The 9,050-nt window shown below is 45.6% G+C and overlaps 1 pseudogene across 1 annotated transcript; it reads left to right on the forward strand.

Annotated features, from left to right (window-relative positions):
* Positions 1-5,930: 5,930 nt before the first annotated feature.
* On the forward strand, positions 5,931-6,835 carry LOC117062091 (annotated as a pseudogene). The gene has a single exon (XR_004428212.1). The product of XR_004428212.1 is annotated as a 40S ribosomal protein S4, X isoform-like (transcript).
* Positions 6,836-9,050: the final 2,215 nt, after the last annotated feature.

Genomic DNA, 9,050 nt, shown 5'->3' on the forward strand with positions numbered 1-9,050 from the left:
CACATCCCACCTATGTGCCTAGCTAAGGTTACCTTTCAACTCGTATTCTAGAATTGCCCCCCTTCTAGAGGCAACCATCCCCTTTGTCTAAACCTTTCCGATCATGTCTTCCTAGTCCTTCAGTGTAAAAACTAAAGCTAAAATTAACAAAACCTACATTCAACCCTATTTAGTCCTGAACTTAGAGATACGTCTTTCTTCCTTTAGAGCTGAGCTTCTTGAAAAAGTGATCTATTCCTCATCCTTAATGATTACCTTTTTTTTTTTTTTTTTTTTTTTTGTTTTTTTTTTTGTTTTTTTTTTTTTTTGAGGCGGAGTCTCGCTCTGTCGCCCAGGCTGGAGTGCAGTGGCCGGATCTCAGCTCACTGCAAGCTCAATGATTACCTTTATTTGTCTCAAATTTACTCAGTAATGTACTGAAAGCAATTTTGAAAGGCCCTTAAAGATCTCTCCATGTGGAATTCAGTGTTTGTTGTCCTGTTCTAACTTTTCCATATGGTCAGCAGAATCTGGCAGAGTTGAGTGCTTTCTTCTAGAGGCAGTTCCTTTCATTTCTACAATCCTCTCCTGTTATTCCCTTCCTATCTCCCAGTGAGCTCATTATTGAGAGATTCCCATTGGGCTTTTTATTCTACCAGTTCCTTAACTGTATCAGTGGCCTCAACATCTTTACCTCGAGCTCTTCTCTTCTTCATTTGGATACTACCCCATGGTCTCAATGATCACTCTTAGGCTTCTAACTGCAAGACATGCATTTAGCCCTGATTATTCATCTGAGCTCCAGCCTAAACTGCCTCAAATACCTCTGAAACAAATTCAAATGGATATGTTGCAGGCCGCTCAATCTCAAAGCTAAAATGAATCCCCCACCCCCACCATAGCTCTTTCTCCTAATTTTTCTATCTTGACAATGGGACCGCCATCCATCACTATCTACCTTAAGCCTGTAACCCCAGACTCTTCTACTTCTTTCTCTCCCTCATTTTCCCTCTTTTCTAGACAGACTTCACCTAACACTGTCTCTTCAATCAATCTCCTTTTCACCAGGAAACCAGTAAGCCCAAGTAAAGGAAGATGCTAGGAAAGACACTAGGTTTCCAACTCCTACTCTTAAGATCTTCCCCAACTCTACAACCTAGCATGGAGGTTCTTACCATGTGCCAAGCACTGCACTGACCACTTTATATATTTTATCTCATTCAATAATCCCAACTATTATTAACCTCATCTTAAAAAACCGAAAACTCAGGATAAAAGAAGTTAAATAAGTTGTCCAAAATCACACAGAATTAGAATTCTTACTGGGAGTTTATCTGACACCAAAACCATTCTCATAGTGACTCTCTCTCACAATGCTTGTTACAGCTTTCAGCCACTCTATGTGAAATAGCATCCAAATGGCCCCCCTTCTGCCAGCCCCTGCTCTACCTCATCCTGAAATCCATTTTCATAGTGCCCTAAGATTTCACAAAAGAAATAAGTAACAAAGTCTAGCTAATTATGTCTTCCTAAAAAATCAACTGGTGTCCCCTGCCTTATAGAACAAAATGGAAACTCTCTAGCCTGCAGTACAAAACCCTATGCATCTTTTGAACATCATCTCTCCATCTTTTGCTCCTGTCTTCTCTCTCACATTCCAAGTTCTAGCTCTAGTTAAATGCATCCCATTATTGTACCTGTACCAACTACATTTTTTTTCTTTACTTTTCTGTGCTGCTCCCTTTCCCCTAACCTTTGTCCTGGCTCTAGTTGTTGTATTTACCCTTTAAACCCAATTAAAAGTGTCACTGCCTCTTTAAGACCAAGTTATACCTGCAAAGGTCAAATTATAATTCCCAGACAAACTAAAGTATCCATTTACACAGCTCCCACGACACCTGGCTTTATTTGTACATACCTTTACTCATTCATGTGTCACAACTTACTGCAATTGGTTTATAGATCTCTCTTCCTCATCGCCTTCAATAGTTTTCTGATCTCAGCCCCTAATTCATGAGGAATAGAGAGTCTCCATGTTTTAAAAGTTAAAGGACAAATAAACGAAGTGATCCTAACTGAAGGAATTAGAATAGAAGGACCAAGATATTAAGCTGACACTAAAGCCTTCAAGGAAGATTGTCCTGATTCAAACTTTACAGAAAGTGAGAGAGAGAATAGAGACATGGCATTTGGCCAGTACAACACTATCTTATCTCTGCAGAGTGGATCTTTGCTTTCAGATTCTAAGGGGATGGATGTAGATAGGGAAAGAACTAACATTCAGAAAATTAGGAGTCTGTTCCATAGAGCATCACTGATAATGTGTATCTCTCTAAGAAAACATCATTCATGGTAGGGATAGGCAATGATACCATCACCCACAGTCATTTTCACGCGCACCTGAGACGGCTACAGCTGGGGAACAGTCCAAGGGTCCCACATCATTAAAATGAGTAGAGCACCACCTCGCAGAGGAAGATAAACAACTGTTGGATCAACACAAAAAGAGGATGTGGACCCAACTGGATCCCTTTCCTTCTCTGAGGGCTGAGTTATCTCCAGTATCCCTTCTCATTTCAGTGCTGTGTTTTCAGTTGCAAGGGATGCTCCAGTGTCCAGGGATGAACTTCATTTTTTGTTTTTTTTTCTTTTCTTTTGTTTTTGTTTTTGTTTTGTTTTGTTTTGTTAGAGTCTCACTCTGTCACCCAGGCTGGAGTGCAGTGGTGAAATCTTGGCTGACTGCAACCTCTGCCCCCTGGGTTCAAGCGATTCTCCTGCCTCACCCTCCTGAGTGGCTGGCATTACAGGTGTGAGACACCACACTCGGCTAATTTTTGTATTTTTAGTAGAGATGGGGTTTCACTGTGTTGGCCAGGTTGGTCTCGAACTTCTGACCTCAAATGATTCACCCACCTCGGCCTCCCAAACTACTGGGATCACAGGTGTGAGCCACCACGCCTGGGCTGAACTTCGTTTTCAAAGTGTGCTAGAGAAAGGATGCAAGTGCAGCCCTGGACTGCACTCCCCTTTGTATATTACATGTGATTTGGCCAAAGTTATTTGAGTGAAAGTGGTTGGTTAACCCTAGAAATTTAGTTAAAATGGCATTTGGGTAAGAAATAAAAGTCCTCACTCACTCGTTTTACAGATATGCAATTTGGGTGTAGATGGCGGTGGGATAGTTTTTGCAACTCATTCTACATATTTGGCTATTTTTCAAAATGAATAAATCTTCTTTTTCTCATTTTGCTTGTCTTTCTTAAATTTCTAAATCATTTCAGCCAATATTCTGTTCTGCACAGTGCATGATAGTTACAAGTGGGAACAGCTCATCCAAGCATGTTCCTGCAGTCCTGGAAACTGCCGGCGTTGTGGCAGGGGCGGTGGGCGGTTGTTGGGCAGGGCGGGCCTCTCCTGGCCCCTGGCCTTTCAACCTTGGGGGCAGGCAGGATGGTTGCCTCTGGATCCTGCTTCAGACCAGCTTCCCTCTGCTATTTCCTTTCTCACGTCTGCCTCTTTAGTCTTTTTTTTTTTTTTTTTCTTGAGAGAGTCTTGCTATGGCGCCCAGGCTGGAGTGCAGTGGTGTGATCTCAGCTCGCTGTAACCTCCATCTCCCGGGTTCAAGCGATTCTCCTGCCTCAGCCTCCTGATAACTGGGATTATAGGTGCAAGCCCCCATGCCCGGCTTTTTGTATTTTTAGTAGAGACGGGGTTTCAACATGTTGGCCAGGCTAGTTTCGAACTCTTGACCTCAGGTGATCCACTCATCTCAGCCTCCCAAAGTGCTGGGATTACAGGTGTGAGTCACCACTCCCAGCCAGTCTTCATCTCTTTAGTCCTGTATCGTTGTTCTTTTTTCCGTGTGTCTCCCAATCTCTTTCTAAAAAAGTTATTTGACTCTTTTAACATTTGAGCATTGGAATTACTTCTGCGCTTTACCAAACGGCCACCAGAGGGGGCCCTGAAACCCGGCGGTCCATTCTGTGGCTCTAAGCGCCCTGGAAGGACTGTGCTGCGCTTGACCAATTCTCTTCTGAATTCCCAAAGTTTCCATCTCTCCGAGCCCCAAGAGTCTATCCTGTGCTTCTCCAAGCCCCACCCCATATTCTGCTCCCCAGGTCCCCACTCTAAAGGCCCTTTGTTTCCTTTCCGGCCCCATAGAACCCGCACCTCCGCAGGGCCAAAGGCACTGGTTTCCCCACTCTTCTTAGCCGCCGAGTCTAGCTAGCGTCTCGGTGTCAGCCACTACCTGCCGCAACTCACTAAGAAATGTCCCTGACGACTGTCAAGTCCATATCGGAGACTCCGAGGAGCTGAGTCCCCGCCCCGCAGCCCTCCACACCTTGTCACTTGAGCAAAATGCCTGCCCATCCCTTCCCAGGGAAGGCGGCCTAGGACCCACCTGCCTCCCCTCAGACGCGCTGCTGTTTACGCTGCCCTCCAGCTCACAGCCCTCTGCCGCCAGCTGTCACTCGAGACACCTGAGACGAGGGTCTCGGGTCCGCTCTCTGTCCTTCCGCAGAGGCGTGGGCTCCCCTCTGAGCCCCCTGCGCCCGTCTCCGCGCCTCGGGGCTCCGGAACACCACCATCTCGTATGCCCGACACCGGCTCCAAAACTCCCTGTGATGTCGCATCTGTCCTAGGCCCCCTCGCGTACCGCCCGCTCTGCGTCTAGGTCCCTGGACAGGTCCGGTTGCTGGTCCGGAGCCCATGCTGCTAGGGGCTCATGGGGTGCGCTCCGCCTCCAGCCAACGTCTCCGCATCGGTGCCCTTGCTATCGCCGGGGGATAGAGGACCCTTGCTTTACCAGGTTCCAAGATCTACCTTCTCGTCCCTGACTCACACTGTGACCTATCTCAGGTGCACTCAAATGCTGTCCCCCAGCCCCATTCTCCCCTCTTCTCCGTAGTTTCAAGAACCCGGCTTCTCCCTGCTGCTTGCTCTCCCTGCTGTCTTCCAACTTTCTATTCTAAACCCCTCAGGGATGCTCTAACCTGCCCTTCCCAGGAGCCCTAATTCTGCTATAGACGTCCGAGGGTCCTCAGTCTCTTGCCCTAGAGGAAAGTGTTATAGAGTCCCCTCTCTAATACAACGGGGTGAGCTGTTCTTGACCCCTGCCCGGCTCGCCGGCTTCTGGGGCTCCCCAGGGTTCCCTCTTGTCGACTCTTCTCAGGTGCTGGCGCCCGCGCCCTGAGCCGGGTCCCCACTGTAGCGCCCTCATTTGGGCCCTCCCTAGTTCTCTAGTAGCGCCAGCACGGGTCCCGGCCGTCGTCGTCTGTCCCCAAACTTCGCTTTCTGACCCCAGGAGGCGCCATCCTGAACTGCTGTTTCGACATCGCCACCCCTAGGAAATCAATCCACTGACATCCCGGGATATCCGTGCGCTCACCTGTAAAATGCTATGCTAGTGCCTCCTTCCTTACAGGGCTGCTGGGAAGATGAAATGTAATTTTCATGAAAAGTTGACAACAACGCCTGACACATGAGAGGTGTGTGGCATGCGTTAGTCATTAGGATATATATCTTACCGTCCTAAAAACCTGAGTGACATACTTCTTTCATCCTCCTCTTCCAGCCTCAGGGGATGCCCTTCTCTGTCCACTTCCAGTTTTCGCAAAAGATACCAACTCTTTTGGTCAATGCCTCCCTTGGCTTATAACATCCTAAATGCCCACCTGCAAGAACTCTTAATCCTCAAAACCAACTCCAGGGAAAATTGTGTGCTTCACTGAAAAACTAGAGCATGCCCTTCTGGTTCTTATTGAGAATCTAAGAGGGGTCTGTCTGCTCCTTCATAATCTTGGAGCCATTTTATAAATCTGTAAATAACCCTGTTTTTTTTTTTTTCTTTCTTCTTTAAACCTCTTGTAATATCTTCCTCTCTCCCTTACTTAATGAGCTAGGTAAAATGTGAGACAAATTCATTTTGTGTCTGTACTCATGATTTTACCTGCTTAAGAAATATTCATTCTCTTTCCTTGCCTAACGCAGCCATGGCTCGTGGTCCCAAGAAGCATCTGAAGCGGGTAGCAGCTCCAAAGCATTGGATGCTGGATAAATTGACCGGTGTGTTTGCTCCTCGTCCATCCACCGGTCCCCACAAGTTGAGAGAGTGTCTCCCCCTCATCATTTTCCTAAGGAACAGACTTAAGTATGCCCTGACAGGAGATGAAGTAAAGAAGATTTGCATGCAGCCTTAATTAAGATCGATGGCAAGGTCCGAACTGATATAACCTACCCTGCTGGATTCATGGATGTCATCAGCATTGACAAGACGGGAGAGAATTTCCGTCTCATCTATGACACCAAGGGTCGCTTTGCTGTACATCGTATTACACCTGAGGAGGCCAAGTACAAGTTATGCAAAGTGAGAAAGATCTTTGTGGGCACAAAAGGAATCCCTCATCTGGTGACTCATGATGCCCGCACCATCCGCTACCCCGATCCCCTCATCAAGGTGAATGATACCATTCAGATTGATTTGGAGACTGGCAAGATTACTGATTTCATCAAGTTCGACACTGGTAACCTGTGTATGGTGACTGGAGGTGCTAACCTGGGAAGAATTGGTGTGATCACCAACAGAGAGAGGCATCCTGGATCTTTTGACGTGGTTCACGTGAAAGATGCCAATGGCAACAGCTTTGCCACTCGACTTTCCAACATTTTTGTTATTGGCAAGGGCAACAAACCGTGGATTTCTCTTCCCCGAGGAAAGGGTATCCGCCTCACCATTGCTGAAGAGAGAGACAAAAGACTGGCGGCCAAACAGAGCAGTGGGTGAAATGGGCCCCTGGGTGCCATGTCAGACCTTTGTACGTAATTAAAAATATTGTGGCAGGAAAAAAAAAAAAAAGAAATATTCATTGACTAAACCTATGAGTCCATTACTATTGTTTTCCCCTTCTTGTGGAAGAGAAAATGAAAGCTACGATTTGATTTGGAAGGAAGCTCTATTTGGCTTATCCTAAGGGGGTGCATGTCCTCTTAGCCTAGTTATGGCTAAAGAACCTCCAGTGAGGCCCCATGGAGCTGCTCTCCCAGCCACCAGGGGAAGGGAAGAGGCTGCAGGAGTCTCTTGTGCCTCACCCAGCCCCACAGAGCCTTGTCCGTATCCCACAGGCTACTGTGCACCCTGGCTTCATGGAATAAACTGTCTTTCTTTCCAGCGGCTTCTGTCCCAAGCCAAGCACCTCCAGCCCTTAGAGGACTGGGGATCTGGCCTCCAGAAGAGGGCCGCCTAGACCACTGCTGTGAGCAGCCACCAACTGTTCCTGTGGAAGCGCCCTGTCTGCAGTTCTGGGTCTCCCTCCTCCTTCCCAGCTGCTTTGACACCCACTCCACTTTCTGCTGTCATCTCAGAGCCAGCACCCTTCTCCTGGACATCATGTCTTGGTGTTTATCATTAAGCTCCATCTTCATCCTCTCCCCGCTTCCACTCCCATCTCCCGATTTGAAACCACATCTATTTGACTCCTCCTGTGTCCTTTTCTACTTGATGAAGTCTAAAACCTGGGGACTGATTAGTGGAATCCCTAAGATATTAAACAATAATGATAATGGTAATAGTAATAGAAAAATAAAGCTTAATGCTATCAGGGAGAGAATAAAGGTAACACCAGAACACGTTAATTGTTAGATAAAATCAAACAGTCTCAACTGTACAAATTTTACCGACATCCAATAATTTTGTGCCTGTTTCACACTTTTGAACGGCGGTTGGTATTTCTCCCTCAATTAAAAAAATTTGAATATCTATTTTTGGAAAGTATAAGGAATTTATTCATAAGAATTATTCACATGTTAAAATATGTTTTAAGAAAACTATTCTTGCTGGGCACAGTGGCTCATGCCTGTAATCCCGCACTTTGGGAGTCTGAGGCAGGTGGATCATGAGATCAGGACCAGCCTGGCTAACACGGTGAAACCCCATCTCTACTAAAAATGCAAAAAATTAGCCAGGCGTGGTGGCGGGCGCCTGCTGTCCCAGTGACTGGGGAGACTGAGGCAGGAGAATAGCTTGAACCCAGGAGGCAGAGGTTGCAGTGAGCCAAGATCGCACTGCTGCACTCCAGCCTGGGCAACAGAGCGAGACTCTGTCAAAAAACAAACAAACAAAAAACAAAAACAACAACAACAAACTATTCTTATGTCCCTAGCCCTCTGCTGTCTCCACCCTTTGGTCTCTTAACTACACAAGGAGCTGGAATAGAGACAAATTCAACTTTCCTTTAGATTCTTTCATAAGGAAAAAAAAAAAAAACTCAATCAAATAAATAGTTAAAAGAAGGCAACACATTTGATGTATTTTGTTTCAGCAAATAGACTAGATGAATAGGCTTTGCTGCCACACAAAGGCACTTAGTGAACATTTGACTCTGAGCTATGTAAAAAATAACCATGTGAGGTAATGCTAGATTTAACTATTCCATAATATACAGTCTATATACTTCAAAACATCATGTTGTCCACAATAGATACATATAATTATATCTGTCAATTAAAAAATAAATTTGAAAAATGTTAAAGAGATTTTTTAAAGGAGGGCTGCTCCAAGGGTTGTTGAGGTCCAAAGCTTGTTGATTTGCTTATTTTGAATTCTTACATCAATAAGCTGCATTGATTTGGGGGCCTGAAGGTCAAGTTGCATTATTTTCCTGTAAAACACAGAAGAATCACAGCATCTTAAATTTGGGAGATTCTCTAAGTAGTAGTAAGTCCATCTGCACATCCTCCACCAGAGCATCCCTCAGAAACTCCTCTAAGTGGTCATCCAAACACTCAAGGCACAGTGTCAGGGAGGTCCTCTCTGGACATCTGCCGCAGCCTCAGATGTGAAGAGTATGAGTGGTTAATAATTTATGTTAGAGGTTTTGCTTTACCCTGAGCCAAATATGGACTATAATTCTCACAAACTGTCTCTGATAAATCAATAAAACCACTAGTAAATGTAGAACAAAGATTTATCACTGGATTAAAAAATATATGTGTGTAAAAGGAAGTTAAAGGCCCAAGGAGACAAGTCAATAAAACCATCTCCTTCATTCCTGGCCAGGTCCTCCCCTTGGATA

The sequence above is a fragment of the Trachypithecus francoisi genome, unplaced genomic scaffold (assembly GCF_009764315.1).
Source record: "Trachypithecus francoisi isolate TF-2019V2 unplaced genomic scaffold, Tfra_2.0 Lachesis_group17, whole genome shotgun sequence".
NCBI classification, from domain to species: domain Eukaryota; kingdom Metazoa; phylum Chordata; class Mammalia; order Primates; family Cercopithecidae; genus Trachypithecus; species Trachypithecus francoisi.